The sequence below is a fragment of the Camelus dromedarius genome, chromosome 4 (assembly GCF_036321535.1).
Source record: "Camelus dromedarius isolate mCamDro1 chromosome 4, mCamDro1.pat, whole genome shotgun sequence".
Taxonomy (NCBI): domain Eukaryota; kingdom Metazoa; phylum Chordata; class Mammalia; order Artiodactyla; family Camelidae; genus Camelus; species Camelus dromedarius.
In genome coordinates this window covers 34,547,019-34,571,000 of record NC_087439.1, presented here as the reverse complement: position 1 = coordinate 34,571,000, position 23,982 = coordinate 34,547,019, and the positions used below count along the sequence as shown (strand labels likewise).

General features: G+C 41.0%; 1 protein-coding gene across 6 annotated transcripts in view; it reads right to left on the bottom strand.

The window, feature by feature from the left end:
• GPD2 (glycerol-3-phosphate dehydrogenase 2) overlaps nucleotides 1-23,982 on the bottom strand; it is a 193,343-nt gene that overhangs the window by 121,077 nt on the left and 48,284 nt on the right. For 2 of the 6 annotated variants that reach the window (XM_031451425.2, XM_031451428.2), the window contains exon 1: nucleotides 12,201-12,357. The exons of 1 other annotated variant lie outside the window; for it this stretch is intronic. The gene's annotated coding sequence lies outside the window, so the exon portion shown is untranslated. Of the gene's footprint in view, nucleotides 1-12,124; nucleotides 12,358-12,462; nucleotides 12,731-12,866; nucleotides 12,999-23,982 lie in introns of those variants that run through there. 3 more of the 6 variants (XM_031451426.2, XM_031451427.2, XM_010985614.3) reach the window with 3 other exon arrangements.

Genomic DNA, 23,982 nt, shown 5'->3' with positions numbered 1-23,982 from the left:
AGGGGAGGTTGTTTATACACTCACATTTAAGTCTAATGTTGAGCCAGTATAAATGGGGATGGCTGTACCAGTGGCCAAAATATCAAAACATCTCTGAACCAGGTGATAACTAGCCCCCTTTTGGGGACCTCCCTATGATTAAGCGATTAAAGAGTTAATGTCTAGCTTCACAAAAGGCCCCCAGGATCCCACCTCAGACTAACAGCCTGCATCTGTGGTTCCCATTCCATTTTAGCTGTAAATACTCCGAGTAAAACTTTGCTTCCATTCCACAAATCCCCCAGCCTGGAGATCATTAAGTGTCTCTCTATTTCAACTTCCAATTTCTTCTCTATCCTCGTCTAAAAATCTTAACAGTTTGAAGTTCATGTCATTAGACTTTACCACCCATCACCCCTTCTTGCTGTCATCTACCCATCTCCTGCTGTTTCCCCCATTCACTGATGACCTGTGTACCTGGCTATGTACCCTCTCTAAACTCATATCTGTCTTCACTTCTGCTGTCTTCTGTATCTCCTGGACGCCCCAGCTCCCAAACCACCTCCACCTCTGAAGGTCTTCTCTTTTGACCCTGCCACAGCCACCCACTCTCACTGTCATAACCTCTGATTTTGCATCACGAGTACTTGCACCAGCTCTGAGACTTCAGCTGCAAGCAACCCACACTGTAAACACCACCTTCTGTTTTTCCAACTCATCTACCCTGGTATTTCCATTCCAGCATCTTCTTGGCATTATCTGGCTTTCAATCCATTGGCAATTTCCACTGTCAGTTACACTTCACTTCCTTTCTGCCCAGCTTACGGTCATGGTCCATCATTGTAAACATTCCCTTGCAAGCACCCTTAACTCCCTTTCTCCTCTTTTCTTGCTTCTTCCTTACCTGGCAAATCCTCAAGATGATTAAGCCCAACCACCTGCCTGCTCCACATCTCTGCCTGAACAGCTAAAGAAACTGCCTAGAGAAAAAACCACATCCACAACCAGCCTCAATTAAACTCCTGGCTACAAGTCTCTAATGGGCAATCCACACTGACCAGCAATCTTATCACATTTCCCAGGATGTTTCAAAACAGCCATTTCAAATCTTCACCTTTTCCCAAATCTGGTTTACCCTGCACTACCCTAACACACATCACATATCATTGGGAAAACAGAAGCCGTGATGTAAGAACTCTATCTCTCCACCACCCAAACCATGACTTATAGGTCTCCACACCCATTCTCTCTGCAGTCCTTCCTTTTACCATGAATGAAATGTCCCTGCTCCTGCTGAAGACCGTCTTCACTTGTGCCCTAAATCTCCTCCCTTCCTGCGTCTTTAGGAATTGTACTCCGACAGCTATCCATCAATCACTGCCTTCATCAATTTTCCCTCTCTAGTCCATTCGATGGTTTCTTCTCTACTTAAACTCATTCTATTACTCTCCAGTTCTAAGAAGCCCTCCCTTAACCAATAACTCCTTCCAAGAAATTTTCCATTTCTCTTCTTCTCTTCATAATACAACTACTTGAAAGAGTTGCCTCTAAGCACTGTCTCTACTTCCACAACTCAATCCAATAAGCTTTTTAAAACATTTTAACATCTCCTTTTAAAACCATTTTGAACTCTTTAACTTTAGGGACACCTGCTCTCCTGGTTTCCCTCCTATTCCTCTGGCAACTCCTCCTTCTCTTCTAAATGATACAATGTTCCAACAGACCCTTCTCTATCTAGACCTTCCCTATTGGTAATTCCATCCTGTATCAGGTACAACCTATATGCAAATGACTCCTAACTACCTTCAGCCAAAACCCCTCCCAGAAACTCCAAACTCCATTTATCCAACTTTCTGACTGATATCTCCAAAGGAACGTCTAATAAGCACCTCGAACTTCACACAGCCAAAGCAGAACATTTAACCTCCCCCTTCAAGCCTGCTTCTCTCCCAACTCTCCCTTTCTCGGTTTATGGCCCAGCTGCTCAAGTAAAAAATGTAAGCCTTTGTCTCCATTCGTGTTTCTTCTCTTCAGATAATTAATCTATCAGGAAGTTCAGTCAACTAACTCGATCTCAAAAACAAACCCTAAATCCATCCACTTGTTTCTGGCTTTACGACAGGTATGTTCATACATCTATAATTCCTCAGCTGGAGTCCTGCTTCCAATCTTCCCTCCCCCGCCTACCATAACCCCATCTACTTTGTGCAGCCAGCGCAGTCTACAATAGCACAGTTCTCAGTGGCAGCAGTAACACCCACAAGGGAACAAAGTTGGTTCTTGGAGGCAGGCGGGCCAGGGGCGGGACGACAGTGAAAAATCTTACACATCACAGTGGTTTGTGGTCCTCCAAAGCTCAACTCTACCAAACAAAAATCTTATTTTTTAATATTTAAGGAACACTCTTTTGCTAGGGAAAAATTAATTTAAAAGTTTAATTAATAAATTCCAACTTAACTTTTCGTGTTGGAGAGACAATGGAAAAAAAAAAGTTGAGAGACCATTTTACAGCGAAACCATTTCTACAGAAAATGGTTTCTATAGAAACCATGTTTTATAGAAAATCATTTCATATACTAGCACGTAATCCTCCAACGGCTTACATAACCTTCAGATGAAAATGAAATGCCTTACCCTGGCTTGTACAGCCCTATAGGATCTGGCCCTGGCCTACTTTTTAAAGATTCTCTTGGACACTGTGGTAGGTTGGATAGTGGTGCCAGAAAGATATCCACATCCTAAATCCTGGAACCTGTGAGTGTTATCTTCTATAACAACAGTAACAACAAGACATTGTAGATGTGATTAAGTAGAGGATCTTGAGTGGAGAGCTTATCCTGAAATATCAGGGTGGACCCCAAAGCAATCACATATATCTTTATAAGAGGGAAGCAAAAGGGAGATTTGAGAGACACAGAAAAGAAGGCAAGGTGACCACAGAGGCAAAGATTGGAGTGACGCAGCCAAAAGCTCACGAATCCTGGAAGATACTAGCAGCTGAAAGAAGCTAGGAACAGAATCTTCCCCAGAGCCTCCCAAGGGAGCATGGCCTGCCAACACTTTGGTGTCAGCCCAGTTAACACTGATTTTGGACTTCCAGCCTCCTGAACTAAGAGAGAAGAAATTTCTGTTGTTGTAAGCCACCAAGTTTGTGGAAACTTGTTTTAACAGTCACAGGGAACTAATCCAGAGACCTCTTCTCACCCACTAAGTTCCAGGTTTATTTACCTTCTTCCGCCCATCAGACTCAACAAGAATACCATTAGGGTTCTGGCACCAGCTGTCTCTTCTGCCTGGAATGCTTTGCTCATCTTTGCACAGCGAGCTCCTGGTCACTAAGGACCCAGCTCAAATGTCAGCTCCTCAGAGAGGCTTTCCCAGACCATCCAAATCCAAAATAACCACACAGCTTTCATCAGCTCATATGTCTCCTCTTTATTTAACCATTATTATTTCTTTCCTTCACCCTGCCAGAATGTTGCGGGGGCTCAGGGTGGGCCACCCCAAAATACACATGATGGCATACTGATTATTTTGAATTCAAGTGACTTAAGAGATGGCCAGCACAAGAGGGACACTGACCCTCCTTTCTGTCTCCCTGAAAGCAGGAAATAAATCTCCCATGTGAAAGGTATACTCCCTGCATGTGGAGGTAGGACACCCTTATGGCCAGAGACAGGGCACTGGGGCAGAGATCCCTGTGTAAACAGACCTTGCTACTTCTGTTATTTACTACCTCAAGCCCAGACTCTGTTCAGGTTCTTCACTACCTGAGCACCGAAACCTAAATGTCTATGCCCTGTTAATTCCTCACATATATATTGTTTCTTTGTCTAAAAAGTAGAAAAGCTGCCTCCTTTGGCCAATTCTTAGCTCCTATTTCTTTTTCTTTTTTTTTTAACATTTTTTTATTGATTAATAGTCATGTTACAATGTTGTGTCACTTAGCTTCTATTTCTGAGATCTCTGTGTGCACGAATTAAAATTTGTTTTTCTCCTGTTAATGTCTTATGTCAATTTTATTATTAGTCTAAACACAAGAACTCAAGAGGATCAGAGGGGGAGATTTCCCTCTCCCTGATAATGTAAACTCTACAAGAGAAGAGACTGTATCTGTTTTGTACACCACTATAATCTTCATTTGTAAAAAAATGCCGGCCACATATTAGGTGACTGATTAACCAAGCAATGAGTGTATGATTTACATGGGGGAAAGGATGGTGGTGCTCTTCAATGAGAAGAAAAACAGCATGGTGGGGAGAGGGGAGATGATGAGTCCGGTGTTGACTGTGGGACATCCAAGTGGAAACATACAGAGTATGAACTCAGGGAAAGGGTCTGGTTGGGGATATTGATTTGAAATCATCAAAATCAAAGCTATAGATGTACTTAAAGGTACCAAGAATATCTGCAAAGATAAGTCAGGGAACTAAGAACAGACCCTGGGGACTACCAATCAAGGGGAAGAACCCACAAAGAGACCCATAAAGGAGTAGTCATGGTAGCCTGGTGAAAGTTCAATTTCACAAAAGAGGGAACCAGCAATCACAGAAATTTCAAGCAATAAGGTCCCATGGATTTGCCAGTCAGGAGGACACCAATAAGCTTAACAAGAACAGATTCACCTAAGGTAGAAGCCAAATTTCCAACAGTTGTGGGGTGAATGGAAGGTAAAGAAGTTGTGAACAAAAAATACTACAAACCATATCAGTAAACAAAGAATGCTGAAGCCATCAAGTTATCAATTGCTGCCGCCAGCCCCCTACAGTGAAGGCAAGCAGGCAGCCTGGCTGGCCTCTGCAGCCTGAGGGGACTTACAGTGTGAAAGGACAGGATACTGGCCCTAGATAGCTAGATGCTGGTCAAAGGAATGATTTCAATGAGCCTAAATGTTTGCTCCTTCCCATACACAGAAGAGCGCTAAATTATTTAATTTGAGATGCCTTGTTTTCTTCAGTTAACAAGTAATCTTTCAATGTCCCAACTACCTGGTCTTTGTTGTAACTCTCAGCTTTTAGGCTGTGCATTTATTTCAGCCGACAAAGTAGAAAAATAACATAAAAAATATATACTTTCAGGAAGCATACCTTGAAAGAAAGGAGAGAGTAAGCCTGTTGTTAGAGGAGAGTGCAGAGAGGAGGAATAGTTTGGGGTTTTGGTCTTGTTTGTTATTGTGATGGGAGAATCTTGCACATTCTTGTCAATATTTAAAATGCAGGTGAACATGGAGAAATTTCATAGAGTAAGGAAGCTGAAGGGATGGGGGATCCAGAGTGCTGGGGAAAACATCAACTCTGGATAACCGTGCCTCTAAGCTAGAGTTAATGATAGACTTGATGGATTCAGACACAGGGAAGGTGTAGAAGGGAGAGCAAAATATTAAGAGTTGACATGATACCTGTTTTCTCAGTGTAACAGAAAGCAAGGACATGGTGAAAGGGAAGATAACTCTTCACCAAAAACCCACCATCTCTTTCGCTCCCATCTAGACTACATTCGCCAATCTCTCTTTGTTGATAAGTGTGACCGTGCACATAATTTCTGGTTGGTGCTATGTGAGTGGAATTGGTACATTCATTTCAAGACTAAGTATTTAGAAAGTGGATATGCGTCTTCTCTTTCAGAGAAGCTGAAGACGGTTGGAAACAAAGCCCTAAGGGATGGCAGAGTCACAAAATGAAAGGTTCCAGGATGCTTGAATCACCAGTTGGAGGAAAGCCATCCACCAACCAAGAGTATGATATGATCAAAAAATAAACATCAGTTGTGTTTGTGCTTTTATCTATTTTCAGATCTTTCTGTTGTAACAATTTAGTCTTCTCTAACCACTAACAATTAACTTCTGATAAAGAAATCCATAGGTGGTGTAAAATGCTCAAAAAATGCTAAAGGTTTGGAAAAACTATGCTGAGAAATAGGAAAAGTTGTTGTCTAGAAACAGGTAAAAGAGCTGCCTTGTGGCTAAAGTTGGAGAACATAAATTTGTAGGTGCCTCCAGTCTGCGTGATCGTGTTTATTTTTCCAACAGCATTCACAAACCCAGGTGTAGGAGTGGAAAAGGCAGACTGTTATCGAGTTTCAAGTTGTTTCCACATCCATCAAGACCAAAGAGGATTTTAACAATGTCATGGGTTCCTAGAAGTCAAATCACAAGGAATAATGTTTCAGGCAGGCATGCCATGCTGTGTTCAGTACCACTGGTGGAAACGGTTGAAACACAGTGTAAAGTATCAGGAAGTGGAGGTGATAAAAGGCAAAGTTCAGCGAGTGGAGCAGGGGAATCTAGTGTAACAAAAAAAGCAGGAAATACATGACAGAAATGTAAGTGGGATCATCTCTTGGGTCTATTATTTCTTTACATGGTTTTCAAAGAAGCTTCTGTCATACCAGAACATAACTGTGGCTTTGAGTGAGTCACTACAGTTCTCTGGAACTGTGTTTCCTCATTGATATAACAGGGTTCATTGCTGACATAGGGAATAATGTGTGCAAACGCTTAGCCCAGGGCCTCGAAAACAGTGATTGCTCTAAATATTTATCATTACTATTTATTATTAATAGTAAAAAGACAGAGTTCGGTTAGATCTTTAACCCCCTTCCTCTGTTAAAATTCTGGGAATCTGTATTTTATAGATCATTATCCCAGCTACTTAATGGTGGGTTGGGATGGCGAAAAGGAGTTAATATTAGCAAACATAATAAAGAGAGAAGTGAAATATACTTGTTATGCTAGATCCTTTGAGCACAAGCCAGAAGGGACAGGCAGGAAACGCAGCATCCTCCCAATGTGACTGCTACATCTGGAGAGGCTGAGAGAAAGGACATTTCAAACTCCAGGAAGTAAGAGGAAAAGTCAGATCAGGTCCAGTGGTGAACAGAACCAACTGGCCAAGACTGGCTTCCCCTCAGGCAGGACAAGAGCAGTAAAATATCTTGCACTTTTATGGCTTTAAATTCATCCAGTCTTGCCACTCATTTTACAGAGGAAGAAATGGACAGGTGCAGAGACTGACCAAAGCCATACTTTGGCTTCAGGGATGTGCAGAAGTAAACACTGTCCCCCCAAAGCTCCTTCTACCTAGCCTACAGAAATTGTCCCCAAAGTTTTGTACCCTTAGAATCTAGAGACCTTGGAGGGTGACAAGCGAATTGTATCAATTATCTTGTTATGAATTCATTTTCTGGATTCTTTCTTAAGAGACTGGATTAGGTGGGCAGTGGGAAAGAAGGAAGCGCTGAGCCTCAATGGACAGGAAACGACCTCCTCATTGTAGATTCTTCCACTGGTTCTCTTCACAGATTGCTTTTGTAACTTTAGTTCAAATGCAGCAATTTCCTTTCCTCCTCCCAGACATACTTCAGAAATAAAAACTGCCAAATGTGTAGGGAGAAAGGGAAGGCCAGGAAAAGATAAAGTATCCAGTTTAACTGATTATCTGAAATGCACCTGCCTGTGTGTCACCTGCTGTTCAACCCATTTCTTTCACTTATTTTTTGGGTAAATAAGAGATGAGTGAATTATGAGGCAAACATTTATTCTACAACAATGCAAGACAAGCAGAACATTTACTCTACAACAATGTCCCCAAATGCAAGGAGCTTGGGTTGGGCATATGAAGGTCTATAAACTCCTGTAAGATCCAGCCCTTGCTCGGCATGGTCTTCTGCAGGAAAGGAAATGATACGTGTTTTCAAATAATTACCATACAGAGGAGTAAATGAGACACTTAGTGGCATAAAAAGAGTAATTGAAGAGTTCAGGAAATGTACAAAAGACTTTTGACTGGGGCAGTGAGGTAGTCTGTGGTCAGGACATTCAAAGATTGGCAGGATTTCAAAGAGGTGAAGTAGAAGGAAGAGCATTAGCACAGGGGCAGCAGTAGGAATAAAACAGATCCAGGGAATTCTACATAGTCCAGCTCAACCAGATCACGGGGAAGATGAGAGCAGAACCTTAATACTGGGGCAAGACTGCAACTGTCCATGAATTCAAAGACAAGTATTTAGAGTGTGGTCCAATAGGGCAGAGTGACTCACGGAAGGGTGGAGCAAAGAGTGATGTGATCAAAGCAGTTTTGATATTGCCACGGAGAAACAAAACATCCTTTCTTTCTTCAGTATAAATAAAAGGAAAACAACTTTGGAGAACCTAGTACTCTGAGCTGTACTATTTTTGTCACTTTTCAAGTACATTTAGAAGTTGAGGATGTTTTACTGAAACTCATAAAATCTTAATGAAAATTTTCCAAAATGTTTACCCTGAACATCAACTTTTGTTCCTATTGTGTTCCAACCAGCCTTCGTGGTCACTGGTGCACATAAGGTAAGGAATAAAGCTCTCTAAGCAGGTCACCAAGTCATACTCGGAGGCCATCTCATTTGACAGTGGCAGCTTTTAAAAATCTAATTTTCAGAAAACATTCTTTCTGTTATCATTTGTGGGATTTGAAAGATATAGGTGGATAATCAAATATGAAATTCCACAGAGGACATAGCACCATTTAAAGACTATGAGTCTAGAAAAATCTAAATTAAACAATCATTGTTCAAACAGTACCCACACCTCAACAGTGTTTCACTATTACAAAATATATTAGTAATCTTTTCATTTTGCTGGTCAAATTAAAAGATACCCCCAAATAATGCTTTAAAGTTTTGTTAATACATTATGTCACAATAAATTTTTACTTAGGAGGGAAACATTTTCCTAATTAAAACCAGAAACTATGCACTGTCTGCTGCATAAAGCAGAAATTTTACTTTGAAAGAATCACCATAAAGTTTTCAACTGAAAAATGGGAAACAAGAATACAGATGTAATATAGGAAGAAATATTTAACACAAAGAACCAGTAAGAACTGCCAACAAAAGATGAAAATCCTGAAAAACAAGAAAGAAAGAAAGAAAAAAAAAACCCATAGGGTCACATTCATGTCAAGACATGAAATTAGAGTTCTGAACAAACTGTGACCACAGTCATTACCTAAACATCCTCAGGTATTCAAACTGTCAGCTCTTCATGCTTCCTCTTCCTGAAATGTTGCTGAGATCAATACCCAGTCAGATAATACGGGAAGAGGTCTAAAGTCATTAGAGATTTCCTGGCTTGTAGCCATTTGGGCCCTTGCCTTTCTCACTTGCAGTTAAATCTGATCATCTGTCCCTCCTACATTTCTTTCCCCCATCCTGTCAACAATTATGAAACAAGGAAATATACAAAATGCCCTTTATTAGCTTCTTCGCTCTCTTTAACACAAATTCCAAATTGTCTTCTTATCTCAGAGGGAATGAGTCCTGATGGAATTTTCTAAGTATTTTGACGAGTATCTAAAACCACTTTTATATTACTGCTAGTTGAGCGCCATTCATTCCTTCCCTACCTTCCAAAATAACAATCCTGAAATTAGCCAGTCGTAGGGGTCTCAAACTTAATGACTAGTAATTTTCCCCGGAAACTTCAGATGAAAAAGATATCGTATTGTACACAATCAGATAGACTAACAGGCAGGCCATCTGACACATTTTTTCAAGCAAGCATGTTAAAAGTGAAGAGTTATAATTTTTAACTCCAATCCTGGACTTTAAAATTTCAGAGACACAGTGAAAGTACTATTGAGTGCACATACACAATTGTACTGTAGCTTTTCCATAGAAACTTCATTTTTAAAAATATATGATTGTGCTGGCTTTTTAAAATACTGAAGTACAAAATAGGAAACATTCTTGAAAGATAGATCATCTACTGCAATCGTCAGGAAACTTTGTCTCTCTGTTGCTGAAGCAACAGTCTCTTCACCACAAAATTGTCAAGAACTACTTGAGCCCAAGTTAACCTCTTCCTTCCATAACCACAACAGTTATAGCCAACAGTTATACCCCATTCTACTACTGGGTAAGTAGTAGACTTACCATACTTACTTGACTATGCAAGATCTTACACTGGTCCCTAATTGATATCTTTATGTTTTACATTGTTAAACTCTAAACTTCTCAAAAGCAGGATAGCCATACTTTTTCTTTACCTAGAACTTGTTACTATATAATGCCTCACAAGTCCACAGAAAACCTCATTTAATAACTCAAGTGTTACATATATTTGATTCCTAATGCTCTTTCTAAAGTGTTGCTTCTGCACTTAGGACAGTGTAGTGTGTCTGATCATTGACAAGTAAAAAAAAAATCAAGTTTTGGGAAACCTAAGCAGAAACATCACCACAGTAAAAAAAAAAAAAAAAAAAAAGGAGAAATTAGATAATGGTCTAGAAATTGCTTCCCTTCTCAAATAACTATAGTTGCCACTAACCTCTCTTCCTCCATGCCCTGCCCCCACCATACCCACAAAATTAAAGGGGGAAAAGCCTGGATAATTCATTCACAACATGCAAGAGCTAAATTATCTAGGCAACTGCATTCTTTGCCCAAATCTTCCCTTTTTGAATATAAAAAGAAAAATATAGAAGAAGGAAGAAAGCTAATATTTTGAAGTCTACTACCGGACAGGAACATCACTAGCAATTTTACATGTGTTATATCATATATTATCATCCACATTTTGTCAACAAGACACTGAGGCCCAGTGAGGCTGAATAGTTTAACCTAAGGACAAAGACTTTGGTTTCCTTTCCCCGACTACACTCAGCAAAATTTATCCCACAGTTCAGTCACTCATTGAAAAAACATTTATTGAGCACTTACCACAAGCTAGTCATCATTGTAGACATCAGAAATAAGAAAGTATGTGAGGCAGACCAAGCCCCTCATAAAGCTTACATTCTAGTGATGAAAGCAGAAGACAAATACCCAAACAGGATATTTGAGAGTTATAATAGTTTACCAATATGACTTACGTACAATGATAGTCAAGTATTTCTAAATATCTATGAGATTAAATAGTTACAAAAACAGAATGGGGGGGTGGTTATGAATGGTAACACTGTGGCCCTCTTGTCGAACTAAGCTAAGCCATTGCATCTTTTAACAAACAGAGGGAGAGAGAAGGAAGCAGAGTATTAATGCTGCTCAGAAAGTCTTTATAAAATAAAGTGACTGTGTGAGATATCAGAATGGACAGGGCCAACAATGTTGGTTCTCAAACTGCAAATTTTGCCTTTATTTGTTATTACTAAGGTACAGCTGCATTATTTGGAAAAATCAAGGGAGTGTTGTAACTCAACATAATCCCCATATGAGTAACACAAGACGGTTTCAACATCCTCATCACAAGGTTTCCCATGCTGCACATGGTGCCCATTGGGCAAAGGCATCCAGCACTCAGTCCATGGCCAGCAAGAACTATAGCACTCAGAGATTAGAGTGGGAAGTAGCTATCAGGAAGTGTTTGGCCCGAGTGTGGCAGTTCTCATTACCCTCCACACTCCTAAATGAAACTTCACATCTATTAAACTTGGGAACATATGCAAAATTCTAAGTTTTATTTTAAGCAATGAAGACTCAGTGGAACTTACCCTTCCTTCCCTCACCTATTTCTACAAGTATAAAAGTTGACTAAATTAGCTAGGAGCCATTTCTATAGCTGCCTCCACCCCCATGATATTTATGTGTTGTGTCATTTGGGTTGGCCCTTGTCACTAAGACCTGGAGAGAATTTGCATTTGTAAATTACTTTGGAACTCCAGAGGAACACAGTTTTAGCATTAGATGGAAGACAGTCCAGAGACCTAAGGCTAAGATCAGGACTTCATTCACAGGGCTGTACCTTCCTGCTGGAGCACTCTTTGCAAATCTATTTTTGCTCCTTTAAGTTACTACGTGGGGAGTGGAGGCTGTGTTAATTTCATCAGTGTACACTTTCTATTTCCTCCTAGAACTGTCACACTCCAGCAGTTAAGATCCTCAAAGAAGCCTCAATCCCCTTCTAGAATCTTTCCCTCCCTTGCTTCAGAAGGGAGCAACAGTCCTTATCAGACAAGCGACATCCACAAGCCAAAAGTTTGTAACAAACTTTGAGTTAGATACCAACCCTAGCCCAAAAGTCCTGCCTCTTAGCTAAGGAGGTAAGTGTATTACACCCCATCGCCCTCCAAAAGAGCTAAACCCTGTATAAGAAGGAGCCCACGTTTCTGTCGATGGGGAGAAATTCTAAATCTTTCCGAAGATTCCGCCGCCACCCCAACACCGGACTCACCGGGTCAGAGAGAGACCACTCCCCCCACTACAACCCTGGGGGCGGGGGCGGAGAGGGTCTCCCAGGAAGCACACACCTGAGGTTGATCCTCTCGCGCGAGGGGAGACAGAGCAGGAGCGCCCGGTTCCTCCGGCAGGGGCGGAGTCTCTGCCTCCCCCCCGAATCAGAGCCGCGGCCCCGGTACTCGAGGCGCGCGTGCTTGTCACCGGGGGCAGGCAGGGCGACTGTAACCCGACGCGCCCAGCGCCGCCGCGCCCCCCTCCCCGGCAACTTGCTCCTCCCGCTCCCCTCCCCGAGGGCCGACCCCGGCCGCGCGGCCGCCACATCCCGCAGAATACCTCGGGCCCAGGCTCCTCTGGGCCGGCGGGGAACCGCGGAAGTGGAGGCGGGGGACCCGGCGGGGGGAAGGGGTAAGCGTTGCGAACCAGCGAGCGAGCAAGGTCTCCGCCGCCCAGTGAACGTGACTAACGGGGACGCGAGGACGATGGGCCCGCCGGGTGGGGTGGCGGCGCGGCGGACGATGGGTCCTCTCCCCAGGCTGTGGAGCACCGGGCGGCACTCCAGGCGCTCCGCCTCGCCTGGCCAGGCGGCTGGCGGGCCGGGAAGCCTCAGCTAGGCTAGGCCGGGAGAGGACGGTGGAGGTGACCGATTTCCTCTGCCCCCCCACCCCCGTGCGGCCCGCCCTCGCCACCTGAACAAGACAGAGAGCACGCCCGCCTGCAAGCTGGCGGGGCTGGCTTACCTGATTTCTCGTCCCCTGCCCCCGAATTTGGTTTCCCCTACTCCGCAGGCAGGCTTCCCCTGGCCTAGAAACGCGTCTGGGAGGCGGGCGGACCCCTGGGACCCCGTCGTCAGAGCCCAAAGCCCTCGCCCCGGCTTCCCCCCCCCCCCCCGCCCCGCGCACTCTGGAGAAGCACCCGGCCTCCTGACCCTCGCCTGAATGTCGGCGCGGGGACCCGCAGGGAAGACCAGGCCCAGGCATCGGGGTAGGATGCTGAGCACAGGCTCCTCAGGCCCAGCCTCGTACAGGTGGGGGGAGGGGAAGAGCCCGGGTAGCAAAGCAGCAGGCTTCCCAGTTGCACCCCTAAAACCGACCCTGCCCACTGAGCATGCCCAGCTCACTTGTTGGAACTACAACAGCTAGGCAGGCAGGCGAGTCCAAGGGGACCCAAGGAGGGCGCAGGTGGTGTTTAAATGGACCCATTTCTTTAAGGTTTTTCCTCTGAAGATCTCTGGGAGTTTTACACGTAACGTTTCTACCGTGGTGTTGAAACATACCCAGGGAAGGTTTGGAAAGGCCTTCCAAAAAGTGGCAGCCTTTGAACTGAAATCCCAGGGGTGGGTTTTTCTTTTTTTCAGCCAATTATTTACTAAGACATTTACTAATTTCTTTAAATACCAAAGAATTATTATAATTGACCCAGAGGAATATGTAGATTTATTGCACCCCAAACTCTTAATAACAGGAAACCTGCCTATCCAATGGGTAGTGTATCCAGTGGAACAGTGGTTCTCAGCCTTGGATACACATTACAGATGGGGGACGGGAGAGGGGAGTGGACGTTAAATGATCGATGTCCGGTTTCCATCCCCACACGAACTGAATCAGTCTGTGGATGGAACCTGAAAATCTTTATATTTTAAAACTGTGGGTCTCAAAGTGTGGCTAGGGGAGCGAGCAGAAGTCAGCATCACCAGAGAACTTGCTAGAAATGAAAATTCTCGGCCTCGCTCCAGACTACCTGATTCTTAAACTTTGGGACCGGGAGCCTAACTGATTGAACAAGCCCTTGGGGAGATTCAGATGCACACTACTGTTTGAAAACACAAGATTCACACAAGCACCCAGGCAGGGTTGAAAACCCCTGTGATAGACCATTGGTTTCACTTTTTTTTTTTTTCAAATCCTAAACATTTGTCTAGAAGAGCAACATGTTACACAGAAAAGGAATAATCTAGTTGAATAGAGGTGCCAAATTCTGGATTTCCTGCCCTCCCACTAACTCTCCCAGAACAGTTCAGTGATTGGAAATGGTGACCACCTACTATTATTCACTTTTGTACTCTGGTGCCTAGCACAGTGCCTATAACATAATAGATGTTTGATCATTGTTAATTGACTTGAAATGAATACTTAAGTGAACGATTTGTTTGAGGCCCTATTATGTATACTGTTTATTTTCCCCACATGTCCTAGTCACCTTGCTAAGCTAACAAGCCAGCAGGGATTCAGTTCTCATCAATAATCCATGATCATTCATGATGGTACAGTCCAAGTCAGACCCTGATGGAACAGAAAATGGGAAGAGGTAGAAAATGTTGAGGTGGGAAAAGTCAGAAGCACTGGACATGATTTCACTTGCCAAAATTGGGGCCCAAAGCAACCAAAGGAAAGCAAGAAGGACGTAAGCATGGGTGGAATTCAGGAAAGGAATCAAAGGAAGAAAGGTGTGTATGGGAGGGGTTAAGGGAGGAGAGATAAGAAAGCTTAACATGATAAGCCTACTCTGACCTTTTTCTAAACAGCCCACCTGAGCCCTCCTCTTCCCCAGGCTCCATATATATATATCTAATCTCAACTACAGCCTTGAAAAATTTTAATTAGAAATTGTTGTGAAATAGTTACTTCCAACTGCTGTGTGAAAACATAGCCCATTTGAAATTACTCAATATAAGTTAGGCATCCACTTTTATTCAAGGCCAAGTGGTTTAAAAAAAAGTTAATTTTTAGAGAGATATGCTAGATAATTTCAAAATGCAGAAGTTTATGATACTTCTTTAAGACCCACAGAGACTTACAAAATCAAAATTATTTCCTATTTACTCCATCACTATTTTCTAGATGGAATAAAGTATGAAAATGAATTTTTCTTTTTAGCCTTCTACATAATGCTTTAAAACTTAAGATACTATTTATGAACACCTAAAGTAGCATTCCACCTCTATATCTCTGTCCCTGTATCTTGCTTATCATGACAAGAATTCCACTAAAAGAGTTTGGTTGCTGATTGGGGTATCTAACAGGAGTGTAATTTCCCACATGTCTAAGCAATTTATTTTCGTTATTAAGATAATTTTGCGGGGAAGAGGGGAATAATCATTAATTTAGGGATTACCGTTTAGAATTAAGTATTACACTAGATCCACACACAAAAAAAACTTTGCCTATACACATATACACTAGCTACAGCCTCTCATGGAATTAAAACAAAACCAAACAAACTAAACACGTCGAAGCCTGAAAAGGGAGAAAACTGAGTGAAGGTGGAGGAGAGGAAGCACTTATCATAACCGAATTAAAAACATGAAGTAATTATTTCAGCAGAAGGCAGTCTACTGAAGACCAGCCTCGGGGAAGTTACTCTTAAGTGTTTCTCCTAGTCATTATAAGCATGACTCAGCATTTGGAATGAAACTATGTTTACTGTCTTTCAGACTGAGGGTGTCAGATAACTTTGGTGCTACCTAACCCTTTTCTAGTCTGCCTAAGAAAACTTGAGGACTGTCATGGGTTTGCAGCCTCACATGGCTACCAAAATCTGAAAAGCTTTCCCCTTTTCATTTGTTTCTATGTTAACAAAGCCTAAGTTTGCCCACCATTAATTTATCTTGCTTTTGTAGCACTATCTGGTAAATTTAGGTTATTTTCTGTATTCCAGTATAACAAAATGAGCAAGAAGTTCTTCCCTTCCCAAGCCCAGAGAGTAAGTTACCTGCTACTTAGACATCGGAAACCCAACTGCTAGGGGTGAACTTTCCCCAACATGGGGAACCTTCCAGTGACAATTCTATTACATGCCTTTTATGACCATATCTGCATCATGCCCAGGGTCCACTGTTTTATGCCCTGCCCATTTCTAGAGAGAAACAAAATTTCATTGGTTACCAAAGCTCATAATCAAATCTATGGAATGTAAGGAACAAAAGGGGCCATAAATGATATTAACGCCCACACTTTTGTTTTACAAAGGATGAAACCAAGGCCCATAGGTATAAGTACTTTACCTAAGCTTACAAAGTTAGCTAAACCTAGAGCCAAGACTAAAATGAGAAACTGCTTGGTATAGAGAACAGTGTTCTTCAAATCCATCCTCTTCTAAGTTCTTCAACTGTGGCCAGTCTCCCAGAGTCTTGGTTTCCTCATCAGTGAGGATGTTAATAGCGAACATTCAATATTATTTACTCTGTGTCGGGCACTAGTCTTAACAAGGTGTATGTAATCTTTAATCCTCAGAATAACTATGAGTTTTTTCATTTCTTTTGCTTTCTTTTTACAAACAGGAAATTGAGGCACAGAATTGTTAGGTAACATGCCCAAGATATCATAGCTAGCAACAGCCAAACTGGGATGGAATGGGATAATAAATGTCAAATGCCTGACATATAGGTTGTCAATAAAAGTATCACCAATTTCATTTCTCTTCCCTAACCCCCAGGCATTCTGACCCTTGGTCCAACATTGGGCCAAGACACCTTTGTTCTGAGCTCTGATTGCTGTGTAGGCTCACGTCTTTCTTCCATTCTATTATTTTAGTAGTTTACATAACTTAGGAAGTACTGTATGCACCTATAATTTTATCCACTATTAACAATAGTTAAAACATTAAGAAGATAACCAAGCATTAACGACTACAAGTTTACTATCACCAAACTAACAAACAAAATCCCTAATATACAGTTTCTAAAAGATTAGCAATGCTGTCCATGAAAATCTTTTAAAAATCCTTGAACAGGACCGGACCAGTACATTCGGGGCTTGGAGATAAGGGCAGCTCATTTATCACTTAGTGGGCCTCCACCTCCTTGTTACTTGAATTCTTGAAAGCAGGATTATAGACATTTAAAAATATCCAACAGAAACTCTTCCCACGTCATTGATTCTCAGAGTCAGAATCAAGAATGAGATGAAAATACAGTATATGATCCCTGAAAGGATGAGATAAAAATACTAAATATATTTTAAAAGGGTACTTGAAGTTTTATTTCTGCTTTACAAGAATCTGGGAAAAGTATTTTAAAATAAAATTTTAAAGCATCAATATAAAGTGGCACCAGGAAACTTACTTAGATTTAAAGGTCTTGAGGGTAAAGGAAATGTGAACTCCTTCCTTGGGCAGGCATCTACTCTGTTCCTAGGACAAGGCAGCACTGAAAATAAGCTTTTGCAAATGTTTGTGATATAAATCGAGTAATGTCTCTGGAACATAGCCTCCTATTTAATAGCAGGAGGAAAGTTGTGGGTAAGCAGAAATGTCCCAAGAAACTCATGCAGAGAACATACATAAGTATTAGGTTCTGACGTGGAGCTGAAACAAAATGGAGTTAACTCTGGTTATGATTTAGTGAAAGAGGTGACTGAGCCAAGAGTAAACAGCCCAGGAAACTGGAGATTGTTCAGTTCCATCTCTGAATACCTGTTACATAACCTGGAGACGGCTTAAATCTCAGCAGTAAATACTTGAAACAGACTTGACCACAGTCTGTAATGTTATTATGTGATTTCTTTTTTAAATGAATGAATCTGAACAGCAAAATATAGAGCAACAGTAGCAATGGGTGGGGTTTGTGTCTGTGCGTGATTAGCTTTAAAATGAGAAGAACACTGTGTCTTAACTCAGCAGCCTTGAAGCACATGGGCATTGACCTAATTTCTGCTAAGCCAAGAGAAAGTCCCTTTACACACAGGGGTGTGGGCCAGAGAGTAACAGGTGCTGTTTCCTCAGTAAATACCTTGGACTCAGAAGGGAATCTCCTTCATTCCTCCGCTATTAGCAAAAGCATCATGCAAAGCTGAAAATGAACCATAGAAAAGTAGAGCATCTTGTTCTGTTATCTTTATCTGTTTATTTTCGAAATAGCTCTTTAGGGGAGGGGAGTGGTGGTGCTTAAAACAGAAGAGAGTGATTCAGTGTAACCTTCATCAAGGAGAAATTTGACAACTAAATGGAAAGCCTGTTATTTTAAAAATTTGTTTTACTTCAATAATAAAAAAGTCATCTAGTTAAAAAAAAATTCTAGATCACACTATAAATAGATAATCCCTTTTCCTTGCTGCTTAACGTTTAACTGTGGTCAAGTTTCTTGAGAACTGAGACAACTTGACATGTGATGAAAAGCTAGAAACTGGTGTCAGGGCATCTGAAAATTGTTTTTGTTTCTAGTAAATTTAGTGTCTGTGTATGCTAAATATATCTTTCAATAGTCAGATATGGAGGAAGACATTTTTTCCTGAGCATGTGCCCTTCACTATCAACCTGATCCTCTTGGGAACTTGAAATAGAGTAAAATTCCAGCCCTCCTGAAGACCGTCTTCCTGCAGTGGGTCTCAGAGCACCACAGGGTGGAATTCCAGCTTTTCCATTATCTTCCTTACCCTAAACACAATTTACATTCCTGCTTTTGGGCTATGCGAAAAGCAAATTGTCCTCAAGTTTATGGAGCTAAAGTAAAGACTTAAAAGCTGTCCTGTGGTGGGCAGAATAGTGGCCTCCCTGGGACTTCTGAATGTCACCCTAGGAGGGGGGAGTATTAGTGGATATGATTTAACTAAGGAGCCCCAGATGATGAGGTTATCCTGAATTATCAGAGTGGACCCTAAATGCAATCACACGTGTCCTTCCTTTTAAGAGAGAAGTAATAGAGGGGTTTTACACAGATGGAAAAGTAGAAGACAGTGTCATGAGGGACGCAGGCTGGAGACAAGCTCAAGAATGCCAGCAGCCAGCAGGAGCTTGAAGAAGCAAGGAATGGATTCCCGCCCCTCCAGATCTGCTGGAGAGAGTAAGGTCCTGCTAACCCTAATTTCAGTCCAGTAATGCTGATTTTGAATGTCTGGCCTCTACCGGATCCTCCTTCAAGCAGAACTTCTTGCGCCAGTTGCTGGAAGCATTTTCAGCTTCAACTCTTTTAGAATTTGCCTCTACTGCAGAAAGCTTCCTCATTCAAGGTCATTCCTTTCCTGGACTAGTCCTTACCCTGTGGTTGAATGAAGCAGGGGTATAAAGGCTTAGCTGGATAATTGGGAAATAACTCCGATGGCTCCAGAACTCCCTTACAGGGGGTGACTGAGGTTCTGCTGGGCTTGCATCACAGTTGCGCTTCTCCCTCCACCCACTCTTGCTTCTGCACTCCTCTTCTCACAAGTACCCCTAATAGTAACCTGCATGCAATACTCTGTCCCAGCATCTGCTTCCAGAAAACCTAAGCTGCATCAGGGCCCTTCATAAAAAGGAAGCCCAGGTAACCAAAACCCTTGAGTTCCACAGAATTTTAAAATCATTCTTCCTCCTTATTCTGATTTCTCCACTTAGATTATACATTTCTGTCCAGCTCAAATAAAGAACCATTGCCTGGAGACTCTGTAATCTGCTCTCCATCTCAGGGCACAAGGCTTCGCTGAACCACATATATAGTTCAGGAGTATGAGTTGACGCATTTCCCCCTAAACCCTACTTCCTTTCAAATTTTTCTAACTTACATGTTTCTGATTTTAGTCAATCCAAGGCTATTTGCTGAGCATCACCTACGAACCAGGCACTATTCTATTATTCCAGGGATACAGGGCTAGGTGCTCTTATCACACAGTCCAGATTGCAGCATGTGATATACTCTAGATTGACCTTTACATAGGCCTCCCAGGCAAGGTAAATGAATTAACTAGGCTAGATGTAAGACAAATAAGGAGTGGTGGGTCTGGGGCAAATTGGAGAGCGCCTACCACACCTAAAGAGGTGAGCTCTCTACCTAAACCTGGTGATCAAACTGTGTTACTAGCTAGGAAAACATATATTATATGCTTGCTTATGTGATATAAGATGAAGTCTGCATTATCACCTCGGATTTATTTTTGCCCCAAATGTTTAACCTAAATTAATCAAGCCTTTAGATCTGAATTCTAGCCCACAAATGCAATGCATGTTTTAATTGGATCCTGGCTAGAATAGAAAATGAACGAGGGGAGGGTAGAGCTCATGCTTAGCATGCATGAGGTCCTGAGTTCAATCCCCAGTACCTCCTCTAAGAATAAGTAAATAAACCTAATTACCTCCCCCCACCCCCGCCAAAATGAAAGAAAGAAAGAAAATGAATGGAAAAGAAATTTTGGAAACAAGGGGGAAATTTGAATATGGACTGAGTAAAGATGACCTTAGGGAATTACGATTGATTTTTCTTCTTCAGAGTGATAATATCGCAATTATGTACAAAACTGTCCTTATTATAGAAATGCATGCTAACATATTTAGGGGTGAAGTAATATAACATTTTAAGATAGTTCAGCAAAAATATAAATGTATAGATATAGGGATTTGATTTTATAATAAATACGGCAAAATAATAACAATTGTTGAATCCAGAGGTAGATGAATAGATATTTATTTGTAATTCTACTCTTCAGTTTGCCTTAAGATTTTCATAATCAAAATCCTGAGAAAAAAGAAATGGGGCATGGTTTATATAGCTCTTGTCCATCACTGTCATGGGGGAGTTAGGCCGTGTTACTTGATACTCTAAATTTTCAAAAGAACCCAGAAATCTGGAATTTTTATACAAAAGGCTTTTCCCACTTAAGAAAATATTAGCAACCAAATCTAAAAACAAATAGTAACAACAGAACCTCTGTGCAGGCCTGATACAATGCATTTGGATGCTAAAGCTCTAGACACGAATTCCCCTTCTCTGAGACCCCTGCAACTTAACCCTTTCTTCCACCTTGCTCTCTGACCCTCCATCCCTGGTTTTCTTGCCTCTCAAAGTGACTTCTAGCTAACTTAGTCCTTTTCTCACTCTTGCTCTTTTTTCCCAACTGGCCTCTGACGCTTTACAGTTTCATTGAGCAGTTGGTGGATAATGCGAAAATTAATCAGGCTATGGATTTCTCTGGAGTATCAGATGATTTAGCAAACCGAGAATTGTTTAATAATTATCCTAGGGCACTAAACATTATCCTAATGATCTAAAGTAGTTATTAAACCTTCCCACTTAAGATTATTAAATTGCAACATCTGTCTTCAGGAAGGATTTCTATTGCATGTAATATTTGCAAAACGTTTACAACTGCTTTTAGTTGTATCTCAGGCCCTATGATAAGTTTATAGTTTTTCCCCCCCTTTACTTAATGGCTGAAAACACTAGGCATGGAGTCCTAAAGGTAACTCGAGTCCTCTGTAGGAGAAGGAATTAGACCTAGGCAAGCTTCCTGGATGACAGGCTGCTGCTTATCCAACTGTACCACATTCTCCCCAGCCCTCGTTTGCTTTATTAGCTAATTACCAGGCTGCATATTCAACCCAAGTTTCAACTATATTAAGGGCTATTTACTAGCTAAAATCAATACCCCTTCGATTAGACATCTGGCGTGGCTTTTGGTAACTAAGCATTTTTTGGGCTTCACTGCTTTTACTCCATCAGGGAGGTGGGAAAGTGCTTTGTTTTGATTTTTTACACTTAGTGGCTACTGCTCTTAGCAATAGAAGATAAAAGGGCAGGAGAGACTCGCTTTGCCACAGCAGAGAATAGGAACAAACATGTAATATTTACTGCACAAGGAAAGGGGCAAAGAAAAATACAATAACGAACAGTGATTTTACTATTTTTAAGGCTCTTTTTTCAACTAGATAAATCTCTTTGTATTTATGCCTGGTGCCCCAAGCACCATATTAGCCCTAAAAATAAAAACATAAATCAAATACACTCTCCAACTTGGTTAAGTTGGAAAGAGACAAAATTGAAACAATAATTACTATAAAAGAGTGAGAAGAGCAAAAAGTAGATGTGAAACTGGGTTTTGACATAGCATAGGAAAGGGAATGATTTATTCCTTCTAGAAAGAAAAATGCCCAAAATGCCTTTTTGTTGGTAATGATGGTGAAATGACAGAAAGTCCCTTTTTAATACGGGAATTTTATTATGAAAGTATAGTAGTTCTGCTTTATCACTGGGGGAACATTCCAAAACCCCTAGTGGATACCTGAAACTGTAGATATAATACTGAACCCCATATGTACTATGTGTTTTTCTATACATGCATACCTATGATAAAGTTTAATTTATAAATTAGGCACAGTAAGAGATTAACGAAAGTAACTAATAATAAAATAGAACAATTATAATAACAATATACTGTAATAAAAGTTATGTGACTGTGGTCTTTCTCTCAAATTATCTTATTGTACAAATTTAATGCCTTTTCCACCTTAACCAAGAATTTACCACACACTGTGTCTGAAACTTTTGCAGTTTGAGGTGCAACAGCAAAACTAGCATGAATTTCTTTTCCTTTCTTCACAAGTTAACAGATAGAAGATTGCTTCTTACTGTAGATCTTAGCAACCTCAGCATATGATTTTTTTCTTTCTGTATTAGGTCAAGAACTTCCAGCTTCTCACTTTATGGCCCCTTTTTGGCATATCTGAATTGCCAGCATCACTACTTTCGTGCTTTGGGGCCATTATTAAGGGAAATCCTGGAACACAAGCACTGCAACAGTCTATCTGATCTGATAACCTAGATAGTCACTGACTACTGGGTGGGACACGCTGGACAAAGGGATGACTCACACCCCAGGGACGAACAGAGCCAGACAGCTTGAGATTTCATCACACTACTATGAACAGTGCACAATTTAAATTTTATAAACTGTTTATTTCTGGAATTTTCCATTTAATATTTTAGGACTGCGGTTGACCATGGCTAACTGAAAGTGTGAAAAATAAAACTATGGATAAGGGGGACTGTCACTGTAATCCACGTTCATTTTGAAATATATAGACAAAGAAGAGTAAGAAACCCCTACAATCCCACCACTCAGATCACAATTAACCTCTGCTAATAGTTTGCTGTAAACATTTTAAGAATGTTTTCTATTATATATATGCACAACTTTCTAAAATAATTAAACCAAAAATATGTGAAGACATAGGCTTTGAATCAGATCATTCCAAACCAGATCTTGCCAGTTATTACCTTCATGACTTTGGACAATCTGCTTAATCTCTCTGAGATTCAGGTTTCTCATCTGTTATATATGGGTAATGATACCTATGCCTCAGTGGGTTGTTGTAAAGATAAATGAGATGATAGAAATACAACTCTTAGAACAATCTCTGAGGCATATAAAGCACTCAACATGTTCATTCATCTAACAAGTATTTATTAAGAGCTCTCTGATTAAGCACTTAGACTACATTAGTGAACTAAATATGGTATTTATTTTAAATATTATCATTAGTATTATCATGCCTTGTGAATCCTCTTTCATTTAACAATATAGGGAATATCTTTCAATGAAAATAAACATATAAACATGGATCCATATCATCATTTTTACTGGCTACACAGCGTTTCGATGGGAATGTATGTCACAAGCTATTCAGCCAATCTCCTATTCAAGGAACTACAAAGATGGTTTCCAATCTGTATTGTAGATAACACTGCTTTGAACATCTTTGTATCCATGTCCAAATGAATCCATAGCATTCCTCCCAGAATGCTAATGTGAACATTTTCATGAACCACAACACCAGATAGGATTTTCAAGGAAGCAAACCACTGTTACCTCTTAGCCCACTCTTCCAATGCCTACTCAACCCTCTCTGTGCTCCTAGGAAAAGTATAGAACTACAGTGCTGCTTGATACAAAGTTGTTGACTGTTTTTTGTTTTTCCTTTTTTTTTTAAATTTAATATATGTAAAAATAACCTGGAACACTTGTTTAAACATGCTTGTTCCTAGAAGTAAAGGGTACCCACATAGATTCTGTCTCTGTACAAACAGGTTGGGGACTAAGGATTTGCATCCTAATGAGCATCCCAAGCTAATTTGAATGGAGATAGTCCTCAGACTACACCATGTTGAACAAC